Here is a 21130-nt window from a genome sequence, read left to right on the forward strand (position 1 = left end):
AATTATTACTGTGGAGGACGGGCAATGGATTCCCTTGTGGATGATGAGGTCAGGATTGTAGCTGTAACAAAGATCAGATCTATGCATGGCCCACAAGGGAGCACTATAGCAGCCGTGATCCACTCCTCAAAACAAGATCCCACGGCACTATTCGGAAAGAGAAGGGTGTTTCTGCCAGTGGTCAGGACAGATGAAATTAGTCATTCGCTTCATGGCTGTTTGTGGGACATTGTGCAAATTAACTGCCGCATTTGCCAGTGGCAGTAGCACACAGCACTCCTGACCTTATTGAATAGCCATTCATAGTACTATTGTATCGTTAAGTCTGTCAGGCCTGGAGGCCAGGATTCATTTGCAGTGTAATGTGTTAAAGCCGCTGACTAGGAAAATAAATAACAGTAACCAGCCAAGATAAATGGACTCCAGTGAATGTGCATCCAGCAGTGATTAGAAAACACTGACACGTTGATGGGTACCTGAAGGGTTACTCTGAGCATTTGCTCAGGCAGTCTCTCCTCTCTCTCTCTACATATATATATATATATATATATATATACATGGAGTCCTGTAGCTCAATTGTTTAAGCAATTACCTTGCAAGCGAGAGGACGTGGGTTTGATTCCCAGGCAGGGTGAAACGTTGGGCAAGTTTCCTTACTCCACACGTCTCTGTTTACCTAGCAGTAAGTAGGAACCCCGTTGTTAGTCGATTGGTGGATTGCTTTTCCAGGGGTATTAATTCCTTAAAAAAAGAAGAAATTGGTCACTTCAATCCACAACTGTTTGTGGGACACTGCTGTGCACAATTGTGGCTGCCGTCTTTCTCCTACAAAGAGGCTTAATAATAATAATCCTTGAATTTGATATAGCACCTTATCACGTCTTCAAGAAGTCTCAAAGTGCTTCACAGAATATAATGTAAAGTGTATACTTTGTGGGCGAAACACGGCAGCCAATTGCGCATCCCTCTTTGTGGGACTTTACAGTATATTATGTGAAGCGCTTTGAGACGTCTAGAAGATAAATTACTAACTGACTCCCGAATAAAATTGATTGTTGATTTCACGGCTCTTTGGGGGTCATTGCTGCTCTCAAATTGGCTGCTGCGTTCACCAGCAAAATACACAAGTCAGTGACTCCTGCTAAGCAATGCTAGACGTTTTGACAGAGAGATAAGGGAACATATCAAAATGCAAAGATGATTATTATTATTGTTACAGTTTGCGGAACATCATAAGATGTTTGATTCTGGGCAACACTTGTCTCAAGCACTGGTTGCTTCTGGGAAACCAGGTGAAGCTTCACGTCCTCTCGCTGTGCACATTCCGCGCTTAACAATGGGACTTCGCAGATTATCAGCCGATGGGGAAAGCTGCAAGGTAAGCGCCTATAGAAATTGGCATTCCTTCAAAAAAAAAGTGCTATTGTCACCCTGTGAAACATGTCTGGCAGCCTTGGCTTGGGGTTTGGGCCACGCCAGTGTGAATGACGTCACCCAGCGTGTGATAAAACCCTTCATGTTATTGCAGAAGTTATTTTACGAGCTCAGCAGCCTGAAACACACTTGCACCTGCAGGAGATACGATCAGCAAAGACTTTTCAGCAGCAGGTCAAGGCTTCTACGACCCGATCAAAGCCTGCTCTATTGTAGATTTCAGTAGATATATCTGATCTGAAAGATAATTGCAAACACCTATCCTCCCTGCCCCCCCCCCCCCCCCCACCCACCCAAACCCCTCTACACACACTGGGGCTACTGGAGTATGTCTCTACCTTCTCCATTCAACCCCTTGGTCTCCAGATTTACACAGCGTTACTCCCTGCCTCGCGCACGCAAATAAAAAGTGAGATGAAAGAAAGCAAGTGAAAGAGAAGCGAAAACGTTTTTGTCCCGACCCAACTGTCCAGCACCTTGGGACATCCTCCCGACGTGAAAGGCGCTCTATAAATGAAATCTTGTTGTTGTTGTGTTAGAAAACATAAATTTCAAAACAGAATGGTTAGAGTAGGCAGCAATGTGAGACTGTGAGATAAGAGAGCAGAGTGTTTCACTTCCTGGCTGGTTCTCGGACCTTGCTGAGCGCAAAATGGTCTGCCGTGTTTTGCTTACAAATACACGGTCGTCACTCTTTGCAGAATTGCTTTGAGATGTCTCGACGCGATAAAGTATTATACCAAATTGAAGGAATATTTTGCCCACAAAATATGCAGTCGATTCACTTTACAGTGTATTCGGTGAAGTGCTTTGAGATGTCTCGAAGATGTGACAATGCGCTATATCAAATGCAAGGATTATTATTATTATTTATTAATAGGAATATTCCAGTGTGGTGGATTTGTGAGGCATGACCTGTGGCTTCTAAGTTCATGATCATTTCTGCTTAGCCTCTGCGTCTCTTTCGATGACTAATGGAGTCTCCTATAATGCTCTCAAACTCGTGTTTCATCAGCAATAGGCTAACATTTCCAGGCTAGTGTCTCGATCCTTTTTTGAACAACAGCATAACATTTCCAATCCCCTCCCCAGCTCCAGCACCATTGTTTATTGAGAACTGATGAATATAATGTTAACCAGAGTCTCACCTACCTGATCTCACATTTCCCTGAGGGGTTCCAGGAAGCAATGTGCCTGTTCACTCGTGCCTTGAAGGCATTTTGAGTTTCTTCTTAACATGTGCTGCCTTGATATCTATTTGTGTTAAAGATTCCTGAGGCAAAACAATCTATTTAAGGCAGCTGGCATCTCTTTATCTTCTGTAATATCTCTTCCGAACTTATCCATTAAAGGACTTAAGGAGTCTTTGACATGCTGTGCACGTAGCTAAACTCATCTTCTTACTCTGCCTATAACATAGACGACACTAGACTTTACAAGTCACTACACTTTACAGTAATCCTATGAGGCGTGTCGAGGCTTCCTCCAACGCAAAAGGCACAATATGACATGTAAAGATTATTATAATTATCATTATTATTTGCTCATTTTATCCGTTGCAATTGCTGTAAGATCAGCAATTGTTTTTAATTTCATGTCTTATAAATTGTCAGGGTCAAATTTTGCGACATTCCTGTCCACCTTCTGTGCCATGCGCTTGTTGGTTAAGGAATCTTGTTAAGGAACACCTTAACTTTTCACAAACCGCGGGGAACAAACTCATACATCAAAACAAATTTAAAAATCCTCAAGTTCTACTCTTTACAATATCCACACAACACAGGAATGGGAAAAATTGCAAGATCGAGACTTTTCATTCGAAACACTTGAACAAAGAAGCCGAGCGTTAAATAAATATGTACAGTACAATCAAGTTAAATTAACAGGCACTTTGCATTGCACATCTGTCTCGGCGCTGGGAAGTAAGTGGATTTTAAAACTCACTCAACACTTTTGACTCGAGCGCTATTGGAATCATATTTGGTCAGTCACTGCCCTTTCCCCAATCAGAGTCATCGGTAAATAACAACAACAAATAATAATAATCCTTTCATTTGATAAAGCGCCTTATCACATCTTCGAGATGACTCAAAACGCTTCACAGAATATACTGTAAAGTGAATTGACTGTATATTTTGGGGGGGAAACGTGGTAACCAATTGCGCACAGCAGTGTCCTACAAACATTACATTTGTATAGCACCTTTCACGTCGGGAGGACATCCCAAGCCACTGGTCAGTCAAGAATTTGCACCCAAGCTGGGATTTGGGATCAGGAAGGATGGAGGGCAAGGAGAGTAGGGGTAGGGGGGCTGACTAAAGATACGGTCGAAGAGAAGGGTCTTAAGATGGGCTTTGAAGGGTGCAAGGGTGAGGGCAAGGGACTGTGGGATGTAGTTCCAAAGAATGGGAGTCAGAAAGGCTGAAGGCCATACTACCGATGGTGGGGTGGGCAGGTTGTGGGGGGGGCATTGAGCCGCTGGGCGGAGGGAGCGGACAGGTCAGTATAGAGTTAGCAGACATTACATCCAGTCGAAGACATCCAGTCTCCTTGGCGCCTCTAATTTTGTTCTATGTGGAGGACCACTCAAATTAAAAGAGGCTTTTTGTTTAAAATAATGGTAAGAAGTTGGCTTCAAGTCTCCCACACTAATATTAATGTTTAAGCAATCCGAGCCAATAATATGGCATCTTTACAAGAGCAATACATCTTTCCATTTCTGGTGCAAAACAACAAATACTTTCACAGTTGCACTTTGCCAACAAAAAAGAAGTGTTTCAAATGTATTTAGCATTGCCTTCCCCCACCTTTGCAACATAGCCTAACACTACTACCTCTCCCCTCAGGCTGCCGAGAACCTCGGCTTGGACGGGAGCTCAGTTTAACATCCCATCCAAAGGATGGGCCTCTGACAATGTAATACAGCCCCCAGGACTGCACTATGGCATCAGCCTGGACTGGGAGCTCAGACTGTAAAGATCTTGTACGATATTTTTGCAGCTGAAGTGATGATTTAAGGTCGGATTCTGTCCTTCCTTCTCGCCTTTCCCCTCTCCCACCAAAGGAGAAAAAAAAAGTCCCCATCGAAGCCAAACACATATTATAAGCTGAACTGCAATAAATGTCGACCCGCATCAAATTGCATGCTCATCAGCAGATTACGCCGCCAACTTTTTTTCCTGCAAATATTTATTCAGATCAGCATTTGTAATGTCTACATTTCTGCCCCTTCGAGAAATCCCATTCTTCTCCCAGCTTGCTGCACTGAATTGCTTCTTCTTTTTTGCTTTGAAAATCTGCCGACCGATTGGAATCGCCGAGCAACAACAAATAACATTTGTATAGCAACTTTCACGTCGGGAGGACGTCCTGGGGCGTTGGACAGTCAGGGATCTGGACACGAGCAGGGGTTTGGGATCGGAGTGGTGGGGGGGGGTGGTGGTGTGGGTGGAGAGCAGAGAGGGTAAGGGTAGGAGGCTAAGAGGCCAGAGTGTGGCTGGCTAAAGTGACACAACAAAAAAATACAGGCAGCTACCAACTCTGACAAATTGCAGTGCCCGTTGGCATGGCAAATTCCAGCTCCGTGCCAGCTCATAGGATGTAATATCAGAACTTAAGGAGCAGAGTGATGTATAGCTTAATGCCTGCCACTGCAGCACTGACCTTGTTGGGAAAAAATAGGTCATGTCCCACATGGCTTTTCTGTCTTCCCCTTTCTCGAGTTGTTAAGAGAATTTCTGATTAGAGGTAGAATCAGGGAGAGAGAGACAGAGACAGAGAGAAAAGGCGAAATGAGTTTGCCATTCAACCCCTCCTCCTCCCCCATCACACACACATACACACTCACACCCGCGGGTCCCAGAAGGCTTGCAGTAATATGCCTGAGGCATTATTCCTATTAAAACTATATCAGGCTGTGATATAGTTCCACAGTCACCAGGATTCATCCATTCTCATTTCAAGCGGAGCGCGGGTCTATTAATCAATGTGATTCCTTCGCAAATTAATGTAAAGGAGAGAACTCCCTTACCAATCTTCTTTGAAGAGGCACAGCCAGATGACCCAGTTCTGAATTGATATCAGAAGCACAGAATTGTCCAAAAAGTCTCTGTCGGCAAGCCTGCTCTACTGATACAAATCGGAGCCAGAGGAAAAAACAGGTCACTGGCTCCACTGAAGAGAATTCTGCAATAGTAGAGGCCGCGCAGACTTGGCCAGGTGTCACAATCCTCTGAGTTAATACCCTAACCTGCCAGAAAACCCCAGCTCGCGATGGAAAATAGCAATTGGAAATTGTAAGTGATGGCAGGAGCAGGGAACAAAAGGTTTATTTTATAAAAATCCAAGTATGACAATATTTAAACTGGAGCTAACATCCGTCTTGATGTGCTTTAAAGTTGCAAAGAAATGTTTGTCAGTTGGTACTTAGCGGTCGTTGGATGTTCAGACGTGATGCCGTGCCATGTTTAACCCTTTACCATACAAGGAAGAAACGCCTGACTGAAACCAAAGGGCCCTCGAGCATCAGCTGTTAAGGAATGTTGTGGGAGAGTTGGGAGTCTGCATACTTCATGTTAGTTTTTTTTGTTCAGTCAAAAGTTAACTTTTGTAAGATGCAATACTATCAGCTGTGAGTTCTGAATCCACGGCTGTATGTGGGATACTCATTGTGCATTTGGCTGCCATGTTTCGCCCGTAAAATATATAGTCAATTCACTTTACAACAAAAACAACAACACATATTTATACAACGGCCCTCACGCAGGGTAGAGTCCCAGAGTACTTGACAGTGGCCTTCAGGGCATAAAGTGGTTTGAAAACCAAGCGAGAGACCTTAGTTCGATTCCCGGCAAGTCGAAACCTTGGGCAAGTTTCCTTACTCCACATGCCTGATAATATTCCCTCAAGAGAAAAAAAAATTAGTGATAGTTTGGTCACTCAGTCCACGACTGTTTGTGGGACACTGCTGTGTGCAATTGGCTGCTGTGTTTCGCCCACAAATATACAGTCTATTCTGTGAAGCGCTTTGAGACGTCTATAAAAGCGCAATAACAAATGCAAAGATTATTATTATTAAAACAAGTATGAGGATATTGAAATCGATCGTTTGGCAATAGGGAGTCAGGGGAGCATGGCTAGAACCTCTGGTGAAGTGCATTGAAATGACGACGTGATAAGGCACAATATAAAATGCATACGATTTTACGTGAGAGAGAAAAAGCAGTGTCTCTGCCCACACAAGTAGAGAGAGCAATTCAGACAATTGAGCTATCAAATTAAGAAACTGTGACAAAATAATAATAATTATTACATCTGATATATAGCTCCTTTCATGTCAGGAGGGTGGCCCACAGTGTATACTGTATATATATACAGGATATACTGCAAATTATGACGACTGTGTGTTTTGTGGGTGAACACAGCAGCCACTTTACAGACATCAAACAAACAAACAGACAAACAACAATGAAGTCAATGACCAATGTTACTTAGGGGGATTGTTGGCCAGGACAACGAGAGAGAGAAACTCCTTTCCCTTTTCGAATAGCCCTGCGGAGTCTTTAACATCGAACTGAACTGGCAAGTGGAGATTCAGTTTAACATCTCATCCAAAGGACGGCATCTCCAACAATGTGCCCCTCCCTCCCCCTCTCCCCCAGCACTGTGTTGGAGACTCAGTTTAGAACATATTAGCTCCAAGTCCCGACATGGGGCTTGAAAAGGTGTAGCTGAGAGATGCATGTGAAAAAAAAACTCTTTAACGTAACTTATTGCAGTGGAGCCAAAAAAAAACTCTCTTGGCTTCAGAGTACCAAGAGCAGAGTGTTATTGTGCGCATCAATACACTTGAACCACTAAAGAGTTGGTGCAAACAAACTATGGAATTCCAAACCCAGCACCAAAGACATTCAGCCCCGAAACATATTTTTTGCAGAGCTATTTACGATCACTCACACCGCATCTCCGAGTGTGTAAGGTTTTGCAACCCAATGACTGCTGTTCCATCAGCAAAACGCAGCCATCCGTCAAGAACTATTGGAAGGAATTTGAAACCACTTGCCCAGAAAATCTAGGAGATAAATTTGCAAAAGTAGCTAGAATGAAAGGTTTATTGTGATCCGTGCTAAACCCTTCAGGTCACCTGAAGCAATTTTTTTTTCTTGGGCAGGAAGGTGTTTGATACACATAGAAACCCATCACCTTGCTTAGCACATACAGTGGTATCCAAACTAAACTACTGAGTTTCACTTACACGTGGAAATTTCAGGCTGATGCTGCAGTGCGGGGGGGGGGGGGGGGGGGAGCGTTGCATTGTCAGAGGTACGGACCTTCAGATGGGACATTAAACTGAGGTTCAGGTGGATATTAAAGATGCCTACCATGGAATTACTCAAGAAGAGAAGAGTTTCTCCTGATGTCCTGCCCAACAATCCCCCAGATAAAATTGTCTTGACGTTCTGACGACATGATGAGGCACGAAATCAAGTGCATTGAATTAATATTATTATTATAAAAGCCCAAACACCAGTTTTAATGCTTTAGAAATATTTAAGAATTTGACAATACAGGAGGCCCCTTGACCAATTCTGACAGAGCTATCCATTCTGTCCCACTGTCCCGGCCCTTCCCAACGTGCTTCACTATTTGTAATTTTTAAATATTTATATTATTCAAATATTTATCCAGTTCCCTTTTAAAAGCTTTTATAGGATCACGGCATCATTTATCCTTTTTATTTGTGCAGTAAATCATCCCGCGGGAGAAATTCAACCCGGTTCTAGATTTACATAGCATTTCAGAGCATCCAGAATTTGGTGAATTCTTTAGTGAATTCTCACTTGAGTTGTGAAGACGCTCTAATCCTTGCATTTGATATAGCTCTTTTCAAGTCTTCTAGACGTCTCAAAGCGCTTCACAGAATATACTATAAAGTGAATTGACTGTATATTTGTGAGTGAAACACGGCAGCCAACTGCACACAGCAGTGTCCCACAAACAGTCGTGGATTGAAGTGACCAATTTTATTAATGTGTTTTTATTTGCTTGGGGGATTATTATCTTGCCCAAGGTTTCGCCCTACCGGGAATCGAACCCAGATCACTCGCTTGCAAGACAAGTGCTCTAACCACTGAGCTACAGGATTCAGTGGTTAGAGCACTCGCCTCGCAAGCGAGAAGACTAAATATGTAAATAAAGTGTAAATTAAGTCTAGTGTGACCTGGCGTGTGTACACCTCTTGTAGATTTTAAGATCGCAGGGTTGGATATTTCATAACTTCATTGAACAAAATAATTGTTGTTAACATCCCAATATGTATCTGCTATTCCACCTATTAAGCTTCTGAAGTCCTGTTCTATGAATATTCTTAGATCCTTTTTTTTAAGAATATAGGCAGCTCTGACCCAGGTAGAACTAATGACTGACATTATTGCTTATCAGTAAGTCAATCACTGTTTTGAACATCTCGGCTAATAACGGTTTGACTGAATTGGCCTCATTAAAACTCTACTTGCACAATAATAAGTATTGTACTGAAAAAATAAAGCAGGGAACTCGCTTTCATCTCTATCAGCATGTATGCAGTGCTTCAAAGGGCTTTTCTATATAAGTTAGGAGATGTGGAAAGATATGGAATCAGTTCCAAGAAAGAGAGGGGGATGAAAGACTGTGCGAGAGAGAGAGAAAGAGGGGAAGACAAAGACAGGGGAAGAGAAAGAGAGGGGAAAAAAGAGAGAGGGAAAGACAAAGGGAGGGAAAGAAAGAGGAGGAACGGGAGTGGAAAAGAGAGAGAGCGGAAGAAAGAACAAGAAACAGGAGGACGGAAGATGAAAGGATAAAACGGAGAGGGAAGAAAGCGAGCAAGAGAGGGAAAGGGAGAGAGGGGAAAGGAAAGAGTGAGAAAAGAAAAGGAGGATAAAGGATGAGAAGGAAGTAAAGGAAGAGTAGTAAAGGAGAGAGGGAAGGAAGAGGAGAAAGCACACATCTGATTTCCACTTGGCCTGTGGCACTAATGAGCGCAAAGCGACAGGTGATGAATGGCATGTTCTGAGGAGAAAGACAAACTCCTTCATTCAAAGTCGTCGGCAGTGGGGAGAGGCTTACACCTTACACAAATATGCAAAAGCCAACCTAAAGCACTCCCTACTTAAAGAATATCATCCACCCACTCCTCATCCCCCACCCATACACACACCCAAACCCTGGATAAAAAATACAACACCGTCCACTTCAATTCACCAAAGTGTGTGCTCATTACTCATTTCCTAGACAGGTGCTCTGTTAGGATTGGGAGAAAGGATGCACTGGGCCTGGGAACAGTTTACAGGTAATAAGATTAAGCAAACATTTATGACAAGCACATTATAATTAATTACTTGGCAGTCGCTTCGTAAACAAAGACTGGGCCAGGATTTTTTTTCACACACGCACACGGCATGGCAGCCCTACCTGTTGGGAGATGTGAACAGCTGTGTACTCCATTAGATGTGTCTTTCAGTAACACAGGAAATTGGCCTCTTTGCTGAACAGACATTTAGTGTACAGGTTGTCTAAGCTAGCAATATACTGTATTTATTTTTCCATCATTAGCCACTCTCAGGAATGTCATTCCACCCTCCCACCCCACCCCCTCTTTTTTTTAAGAAAAACAGTTTGAGTAAAATTTGAGAAAACTTTTCTTAAAGGCTTCACCATTTCTATTTTTCTCTTCGGTTTGTCTTCAAGAAGAGAGGGTTGGCAATGGGCGGGGAGGTGTGTGGAAGAGGGGAAGGGAAATCACTTCATCTTCAGCTGTAATATAGATAATTGTTTTGACCGTGTCAGCGCTCCCTCTGCACCGCGCCCTAGGGTCAACCCATCCCCGGCTTCTCCTGAAACAAAACGCTTGTGTTTCGCAAACTTCCTGCACGGGAAGTGATGTGGTGGCAGCCATTTTGGCCATAAAGTGTGCCCTTTTATAAAGCGATGTTTGGGTTCATGGACCCAAAGGGAAACCTTGTCAGAGGGTTTGTCCTGTGTGAGTTGCGGAGACAGTCCAACCTGGGCAGCCTAACGACAACGTCAAAGACAACTTGCATTTATATAGCGTACTTTGTATATAAGCACTCCACGTTGGATAAATGCATTGGGTGTGATTTGCACTGAGCTCTTTCTCATCTCCAACTGTACCTCTACACTAAAGTCAGTGTCCCCATCCTTCAGACCTCCTGAGATCTGGGAACAGAAGTCAGTTTAAAATCCTAATAATAATAATCCTTGGATTTGATACAGTGCCTCATCACGTCTCCGAGACGTCTCAAAGCGCTTCACAGAGTATGCTGTAAAGCGAATTGACTGTGTATTTTGCGGACGAAACGCAGCAGTCAGTTGCGCACAGCAGCGATCTCACTACAAACGGTCGTGGATTGTTAAAGAGATGTAGAAACCTTTAAAACCAAAAAAATCAAAAGAACAAACACCAACATTTCAGGTTTTGTTTTTTCTCAGCCAGGAGTTAGAATACGATATACAAGACGGGCTCTTTTTCCTCCCTTCACCGTACTGGAGCGATTCCCCCCAGCAGCACAAACACAGCGTAGCTGGACTTTCAACCCTGTCTGAAAGCCAGCGGACAAGTCTAGCACAGCTTTAGCTCTCAAAGTATCACGTTGAAACATTACTGAGAAGTCTGGGCACGTTTAATACTCACTTTGGCCTGTTTTGCAATACTCCTGTGAAGCTGAAATCATAACAGCGCGGGGACACAGTTTTAAACAGTTGTGCTTCTTTCTTATCCGTAAAGGACCAGCTTTGACCTACTTGGATGACAACAGAATTAATTTACAATTCCGCAAAGGTAAGTCAGCTCTTCCCAGCCTCTGCAGACTTCTCTTCAGGAGCCAAAATAAACTTGCCTGAACGGTCGTCGGTACATCCTCGGGAAGCGGGACAGAACCTCGCTCTATTCTGTGTTTTATGCACAATCTCGTCAATCTCGTAAAGAAATATTATTATTATTGTTTGTATGATTATTATTTTTATTATATAACCCTGCCAGTGTCAATATGGCCCAGCAGCACGAAGATAAAATGGATGGCGTTTTCATGGGGGGGTGGGGGAAAGGGGGCGGCAATTTTGCGAGATCTCTTAAAAGGATTTCTTAATTAAGAAATCAGAGCAGCGATGCCTTCCGCTGATTTTGACAACTCAAGGGAAGCAACAAACAGGTTGGAGTGTCGTTCCCGCAACCTAAGTTTCGCCGACTTTGTTTCTTAATTAAGAAATAGCGTAAAATTGACCCCCTCGGGTGCAAACACAATGTCCACAGCCATTTGAGTGAACACGGACTTCGGATCTAATAAGGCGTGCATGCTTCCAGGTGACACCTCTAACCACTCAAGGTTGGGAGTCAAATCGATCTCTGGAGACTCTGGCTGTCTCCAGAGTCCCATAAATGAGCCAGATGGACCCACGATACGCCAGGGCATTGCTGATAATGTACCGGCCAGTCTGACTCATTGGCAAGACTTCAGAGGAGCAGACCAGTTAAGAGGGGCTGGCATTCTACCCACTCGACTCCTGATTACTCTGCAAGCCAATGCTCTAATAAGGTAGTGGGTTGGATAGAGCTAGATGGACAGACTAGATATGACTGCACGGCAGTGCTAGGTCATCTGGTTTTAGCTTGCAATTCAAAGAGACAGCATGTCCACTGCATGTCAATTCTAACAGGTTTAGACATTTTAAAACGGGTGAATAATTAATGGATCATTTGATGTAAGAAATCAAACTGAAGGTTCTTTAAGGAAATGTCTAAGGAAATAGAGGTAATATATAATTATAATAACCCTTGCATTTGATATAGCCACTTTTCATGTCTCAAAGGGCTTGATTATGAAGTATGGTGCCATTCTCCCGCAAAATACGCAGTCGCTACACTCGCAGAAAACCTGTGAAGCACTTTGAGATTTCCACCTGACGTGAAAGGCGCTGTACCAAAATTGAATGGACTACTATTTTTGTAGGCGAATGCGTCAGCCAGTTGAAAATGATACAAACTACTAGACAAAGAGAATTTAGTCCATTCCATTGCCCTAACACTGAAATGTGATTAATGACTCCCAAGGTGAACCAACGGAGCCAGTCACATGCGCCCCGAGGCAGTTCAGTCCTGCACAAAGATTTACTAAAAGAAAATGTTAATGACAGTGCTTTTGTGGATCAACCACAGTCGTGTCTTTCATGTATTTTTCTGAAGCACCTGGTAATGGCAGCTGCATCATAATGTACCATCTCAAGTGCAGATTGGCTCCCCAGTGACCTGCCCGATACAGACTTCAGCATCAAAAGCCTTGGCTCTGAAGCTTCATTTTATCACTATGTTTACAACATTGTTGAGAGTTCCCTCGGGGGAGAGAGGAAGGAGTAGGGGTGGGTGGATTGAGAGGGAGGTGGAGAGGAAGGGAGGTACCGGACAGAATGACACGTGAGCAACAAGATGCATAGGGTAAGAGTCTGGTAACATATTGGTTAGAGCACTCACCTCGCAAGCGAAAGTATCCAGGTTCAATTGGCTGCCGCGTTTCGCCCACAAAATATACTGTCAATTCACTTTACAGTGTATTCTGTGAAGCGCTTTGAGATGTCTCAGTGATGTGATAAGGCGCTATATCAAATGCAAGGCTTATTATTAGGAGAGGTCCAGGGTGAGCCTGAATGAAGAGGAGAACAAGACTGACTGAGGGGAAAGAGGCAAAGGGGTGGCACACTAGAAGAGGGAATGGGTACAATGGGCACAGGAAGGCAGGCTCCATTTGATCCACTGGTGGGGGTTTCGAGACTAGGATCGTGCCAGCACTTCCACACACAAAACCATCAGGCAAATTCTGGCAACATTTTAATTTTCATTCTTATTTTACGGGACGCTAAGTTGCCCAAGGTTTACCTAAAGGCCGGCAGAAAAGCAAAGCATCCCCACAGATTGCAGGATTGAACCCAAGACTTTTGAAGACAATGTGGGCTTGAGGCTAAAACTAAGTGAAATTCAGGCCATTCTGGTGTAAGATGGATAATGTGTGTGAGGAAGAGGGGATTGGGCAGGAGCTGTTGAATGGAACGGAGGTGATTTGTTGAATGGAACAGCAAACAGATGCAATGCTTTGAATAAAGAATGCTATCGGTTCTTGACACCCGCTGAACTCCCCAGGAGGTAAGCTAACACGTTTTGCACAGCGCCTACCATCTAACCTCCACCAAGGTGCAAGGCACATGACTGCTCTCCTCAACAGGAAGATGATGGGGTGGGTGGTAGAGAGCATCTTAAGATCCATGCACTTCTAAACCAGAGGTTCACAACATGGACCCACAGATACCGCAGCAAGAAATGCCCGTGAGCAAACGGGGGAGAAAAGATTTCAAAAAAGGAGATTTTTTTTCACATGAAAAAGATTTCAAAGAGAAAAAAAGCTTTGCGGTCTTAGAAGGTGAGGCACTGAATCGTAACATGGTGAGTCACTAGAACAAGCGGAACAAATCAAAAGATAACACGGATCGTAAAACAAGCCTGGAATGTGTGGCTCCCACCAGACGAGTCTTTGGGGGGAATTTTATTGGGATTGTAGGAGACACAAATTATATCATGTTCAGCATTTGTGTTCAAATAAAGCAGCGAGACAGGAAAGCAGTGGCACTGTCGTGAGATGGATTTACGGCCCGTCAGGTAACTGATATCATCCGGTGTCAGTCTCTCCCTTTCGCTTGTTGCTCACTGTAACGTGTACAATGCCCGTTGTGTCTTTCATTAAGATGGATCTGATGCTTTTATTAGCCTCTCTGAGAAGAACAAGAGCAGGCTAGCACAACCCGAGGTATGAGTAACCAGAGGTGAACCCGGCTTGCACAATAAAGCTTCTTATTTCAGTTTTTCATGCCTCGGGTCTGAAGGTGACAATCTTTATGGATGGGGCACCTTTGCTTTCAACGCTGACGTCTCACACTTATACCCTCCTGGATGGATTGCTTCATGGGGATTGGAAATAATCCTGTCGCCAACGCTAAGACAAAGAGTACGACAGCAACCGTACTTTTCTACACATTGGCAACGGGGTTACTTTGATGCTGAGATGACTAGGCGCAGCTTCAACTGAAATCTAAAACCTTTGCAGGGTTATTCGGACAAACTCTGGTTAAATTTCCTACATAAAATGATCTTTTACTTATTCAACCAGCTAAAAGGTGAGGTAAGATCTGACAGTCATGAAGTCACACAGCATTTGAAACCGTATTTGGGTTCCTTGAATTAACAATGCACTCTTTCTCTCTCTCTGAATTAAATAGAGCCCTTTTTTTCCTCCCAATTTCTGAGCCTAAAATCACAACAATATCCATAAATCGGTCAATAATCAAGGAAAGTATCATGCGGGTTGGTTGACAATGATTATCGTTCCAAGAACAATTTGAAACCCAATCAACTGAAAGAAAGAGGAGATGCTGGATAAACCTCCTCTCTGGCTCGCTGCCCTCATCCAGTTGTTGACTGGCAATGTAACGGTTTCCGTGAATTCCTGACCTCTGCCTGAATCATCCTGTGAATTGCAGCTTTCACCACTCTCTGATTTAATGTAATAGCCCCTCACTAAAAAATTCTAATATAACATGACTACTGCTGCAAAATACTCTCTCTCTTTCATTCTCTGTAGGCCTGTCAAGACAGCTATCAGGTGGCAGACCAAAAAATGAAAGAAAAGTTGGATTTTTGTTGTACCCCCTCCCTTAATCACCCTTCCCCCACTCTGTTCCCCTGCGCCTACTCTCTTCCCCTTTCCCCCACTCCAATAATTCTTTGGAGCGCACACACATTCTGTAACCTGGTTCCAAGATAGTTGTTGTTGTTCATCTCAGAACCACTGGGAGTTTTCGCCTGGTGTCCTGGCTGACAATGCCCCAAAGTGCTTTGAGACGTCTCGAATATGTGACAAGGCACTATATCAAATGCAAGTATCATTATTATTATTATTATTAATGGGTCATTCCTCTCATGGCTGTTTGTGCGACAGTGTGCAAAAACAGTATCTACACATAACAGTAATTACTTGAAACATATTTTGTGGAGACAATTCGATGTCAATGGAAATATGCATTTTTCTCGTTTTGATCTGCCGGATGTCTGATACGTGTGGAAATCTACCACATGTTTAAGAGTATCCAAACCGAACAGAGTTAATAATAATAATACTTACATATGATATAGTGCCTCATCACATCCACAAGATATCTCAAAGCCCTTCACAAAATATACTGATTATCATCTATTTGTTTTCTATGAAACTGAGGTTGCTGAGGGGTCCATGGGCTACATGGAAATAAAGCAGTCAAAATACAAAAGCAGGAAGATTTATGCTTTGATGTGGTCCCCTAAGGCAGCATTAGAAAGCGATCCAAGCGAATGTATCTCACCGAAATAAATACGAGTCTCAAAGCCAATAAAAGATAATTCCGTTGCGCTTGAGTCAAATGTCATGGTTGCAGTAAGATCCACAGACATAATCCACACTTTGAATCTGGTATGTAAGGATGGTCTAAATAGAGCTGGCCCAATTTTGCTGTACCGATCAACCTCAACAAGCAATTCTTAGTAAGCCATTGGAGAGAATGATTCCACCACTAAGAACTACAGTTTTGGCTTTGATGCATGAGTGTATCAGCACGATCACTAAGTTTGACCAAGTCAGGTCTTGGTACACTGGCACCAGTTCACTGTGTATAAACTGGACTCGATATGAAGGATGGATCTCAGATTTCCCACAATTTGGGGTTTGTACCCCTGATGTCATGTTTAACATATCCAGCCGGAGTCAACGAGAACTTACACCCAACCATATGGAGATGGTAATAACAGTCTGTAAAGACTGAAAGTCTTTGGATTACTTTACCCAAGTGAAATTAATTTGGGTTTCAAGTGCACTTCCTCTACAAACAAGCCATCAGCTTGACTCATTCGTTAGCATTCTCGCCTCAGAGTCAGAAGGTCGTAGGTTCAAGCCCCACATTGGGACTCTGAGCTCCTGTTCGGCTGTTAATTTAGAGGTTAAAGATACCATAGCATTACTCGAAAAGAGAAGGGAATTTCTCCTGGTTTTCTGGCCAACAATCCCCCTGGTAAAATTGGTCATCACTTCCTGGCTGTTTGTCAGATATTGACTGTTAAGTTTGCCTACAAAAGACATAGTCACTGCACTAAGATTATGAGAAGTAGTTTGAGGCATTGAAAAGCATGGATTATAATTATAAAATAGGATGGAATGTACTTGCAACAGCAGCAGAAAGAAAGAACTTGTATTTGTTCTTACAGACAAACTGAATAATATATACAGAAGCTGCCAGAACACAAGGCTTTCATCCAAATGAATCTCTGCGAGATCTCTGGGCAAAAAAAGTAGTGATGTGCTGTATCTGAACTGTCGGCAGGCTTAACATGGAATTCTACATCAGAAGAATTGGACAGAGATAGACAGGAAGTGATGATTGTGTGCTGCGTTAACCCTCGAGTGTTTATCACCTCAGAGGAAGTGAAACCCCTTCCTTTCACGCTGAGCCTGGTTATTTGCAGCTTTAATCTGATCGAGTCTCTCTGCTGGAAGCCGGATTTGGAGGAGAGACGTGGAACAGCCAAGAGTGAAGCCACGATGCTGGGAACCGCAGGCGCAGAAATGAAAATAGATCCATTATTTAGAAACCGCAGACAGTTCAATCACAGAAGAAAGCCACTTGGTCCATTGTGCCTGCGTTGGTTCTTTTATAAGCAACCCTTTCAGTCCTATTTAACCTGCCCTTTGCCCATACCAGTGTGGCTTACTTTACTGTAGTATAATTTGGGTCATCATGACATCCAGTCAATGTTCTCTACAATAAATGCAGTCAAAGCTGTCCGTAACATTGGTGGTGAAGGGAATTGAATAAATACTTGAAGAAAAGTTATATTTAAAAAGCATGAGAGTAGAAAGGTCCAGTAAAGAGTTGTTACTAATAAACATTGTATTTGATGTGGGGTGGGGAGGGGGGGGGCAGAGAGCAGAAAGGTAGATTTGAAGCTGATAAGAGATAATAATAGTGATAATAATCCTTGCATCTGATATAGCACTTTTCACGTCTTCTAGACGTCTCAAAGCGCTTCACAGAATATACTGTAAAGTGAATTGACTCTATATTTGTGGGCGAAACGCAGTAGATGATGTCTGACAGGGTAGGAGAGATGGTGGGATGTACAAAGAGGATGGAAAGCCAAGAAAAAGCTTGGTCAATTCCAAGACATTTTCAGAATGGGGGGAAATAAGCAACAACATAAAGAGGTGGCACATGTCAGCACTTGAGTGAATCATCGCTTCTCCTTCCCGAACAAGGGCACATATTGGTCAGTTTTAAACCAGAGCTTGATGTCAGATCGATCTTGCGTGGTGGATTGGAAAGGAAGCAGGGGATTTGAAGCAAGTTAGTTAGTTGACATGAACCCGATTCAAATTAATTTGCTCCACAGCAGGTTTAAGATTGCCCCGGGAGCTGGATGTTTTTGTTATTTCAAACGAACTTCAGGGTGAATGGTTGACAATGTACGTGGGGCATTTTAATTCTGAACAGCTGCTCGAAAGATAGTTAAGGAGGAGAGGAGGGGAAGGAAGGAGAGAGGGCAGAGGGGAAAATAAAACAGATTAGGATTTTCAATCCTCCTGTAAACATAGCAGGTCCTCTAAGCCGACAAGAACGTGAAATGCCTGAAAAATGCTTCCTTCTATTGAAGGAGGATTCCCAATGCTTTTTTAATTATGCGCAATAAACACTAAATTGAACACAGCTTCAATAGTTTATGTCCAGAGGAACTGCTGATGTCAGAGCAGCCAGTCTGGCTCATTGGAAGGACTTGGAAGAACAGACCAGTCACTGGGAAAGGGGATTCATCCCACTCAGTTCCCTCTAACCTTGCAGGCCAAAGCCCTGATGGGTAGGGGGCTGCTAGCTGGACAATCAGCTGGAAGCTTGCCAGACAATGGTCTCAATGGCAAGGGATGTGGTTTCAGCTGGTTAGACTCCAACAGTACCTCCCAACACGCACTCTGGGATCACCAAGCCTTTTCTCTTGGCAGCCTACGCCTAACACTCTCCTGAATTAAGTAAGCATGATGCATCTGTCCAGGAAGAGAGTGCACATTCCATTCTGGACACAGCGAAATTGCCAAGTGTGGGTGGCATGCACATTGTGGAACTCTCGGTCTGGTTTGGATAAATCTTAAGCGTGCTGATGGATTTCCGTACGAGTCAGCCACCCGACTGACCCAAAAAATAAACACATGCGAATGCAAGTTCTGAACGGTTAGTGTCTGAAACAGCTCTTCCGTGGAATACAAAGAAGTCTGATTTCCACACCAATCACGTCCCATTAGATTCCTCCATGCTCTTCCCATCTCGGCTTCCAGCAAAGCCAACAGATGCCTCGCTACAGGCTGACTGCAGTTTGTGAATACTGCCAGAAGGCAAGAGCCTGTCTGACTTGCTGGCAAAAGTGCGGAACGTGACAACTCTTTTGTTAAGTTTAGCAGTTTTATTATTCCTTTCACCTCCTTTGCTCTCTCACCCTTCCTCAAACCAACACCACAACTTGTCTTATTTTCTAAAATTACACCAAGATGCAAATAATGGCCTTTGTTAACAGATAAAAAAAAATCTAGATCATCCAACCTCCTGCCCTATCTCAGGGGTGAAATTGGACCTTTATTTGATGGGTGTCAAATTTTAGATTAATGTTTCAGTCTTTTTTTTGGCCTTCTTTCTCCCCTCTGTGGAGCAAGATGCCTCGAAAGAGCTTCTGAATTTTACCTTTCGAGAGACATTGACACAAGCAAAGAACGATAAGCATAAATCATCTACGCAATCTTGGATTTCAAGGTTGCTCTCCTCTCTGTCTGTCGATCTCTCTCTCTCACCCTCCATTGTTCCCTCTCCAAGGTCATGCGTGTACAGTTTGTCTCCTATCAGGCAATCTAAATAGGTTAATAAGTTTCGTTGACAAAGTACAGTCAATCCACTTTACAGTTTATCCTGTGAAGCGCTCGACGGGAGAAGGTGCTATATCAAATGTAAGAATTATTATAGGTCAATCCATCAATTAGTTCTGACCACCCCACCCCTCTCTCACCAGTGGTCTCTTTCCAATAATTGTAGTAGAAAATTGTGAGTAGGAAAACATTAATTCCAGGGAAACAGTCTCTATCGGAACTTCTTTCACTGACTTTTAGGGCTGATGTCTTGGCAGGAGTCAGTTGAGTCAAATCCACACGCTGAGTTGGAAATGCTAAATTTTATCAGAGTCACTGACAAGGAGGTGAATAACTTAATCTAGGCACTGATCACAATGCAGAATAGGTTCTACCCAGCTCACACGGCAAATATACTGTAGTTTTAATTTACTAGAACCAGTTAGAGGATCAAAAACTCTATTTGATTGCAATTGCTACAGTCGGGGGGGGGGCTCAGCAGTGAAAAGGTTAAGATTGTGGTTTTCATCTTTCCTGTCTTTTCAGGAACCTGCATTACATCAAAGTGACACATAAAGCAATTGGTGAGACATTATGTAGTCAATGAAATCAGAAAGCCTTTGGCATGATATATAGAGTCTGTTCTTGAGCTGTCATAAAAACAGCTGGCAAGCATTAGCAGTTACAATTAACTTGCACCATTCTAGACGAGTGGTACCTGGCTATAGGATCGCTTTAAACCTCTCATGATTTGTTTGTCTTTTTTTTGGTGGGGGGGTGAAGGGGTGTGGAGTTGTGGAGAAAGGTGACTGTCACACAACATCTAATCCCATGTCTAAAACTACACGTATCTGATGCCCTCCATGGGAATTTGTTTTGAATTGACACCTCTGGTCACAGGTGTCAATTCAACCAGGTTGTTGGAATAAAAATCTTTCATTTCTTTCTTGGGCTCTCTCTCTCTCTTTCCAGAAGCGCTCCGAAACTCTATCCCCGTGTGGAGGGTGCTATATAAATGCAAGTTGTTCTTGTTGGCATATCTCTCGCTCGCACCTTTAAAGATCCTCTGCAAAATACATGCATTTCGGAGTCGGACAGTCATTTAGTCCCTAATAGCTGAGAGTACACCAAATAACAGGCCATGATGCAATTGAGAGAGGCTGCCAGGAAATCTAATTGCTGAGCTGGAGTCAAGGGGTGAGGGGTTGTGTTCAAATGCATGATTCAGTCAGACGAGGAGTCTGCCTTTGTATATAGCCTGTAACATACCTGACCTGGAAGCACTTGACACAAACGCTTGATGTGAAGGGGAGAAAAACATTCCACTGTCCAGAGCAGACAGGCGTTCGACTTTGATCAAAACAAACATTCACCACATTTTTTTTTAAAATCACACTCTCGCTCCCCCTAACCCCAGAATAGGAGAAAGTATTTGATGGAATGCCAAGCCTTCAAACTGCGTGCTTTGCCTTAAATAGTTTTATCACTGTAGGAAGCCTAGCATATTTTAATCCTGAACGATTTACACAATTATATCACTGAGGACAATGATAAACCCAAGAAACACTCACTTTACATCCCATCAAATGTTGGCTCCTAGTTTACATCCAATGGGATCTAAACACTTTGCCAAATTGTGAAGGGACTCACACAGTCTCTAATGCTCATCAACCCTGTTGCCTTGTGTGACGAAC

The sequence above is a fragment of the Callorhinchus milii genome, unplaced genomic scaffold, assembly GCF_018977255.1.
Source record: "Callorhinchus milii isolate IMCB2004 unplaced genomic scaffold, IMCB_Cmil_1.0 Scaffold11, whole genome shotgun sequence".
Lineage (NCBI taxonomy): Eukaryota > Metazoa > Chordata > Chondrichthyes > Chimaeriformes > Callorhinchidae > Callorhinchus > Callorhinchus milii.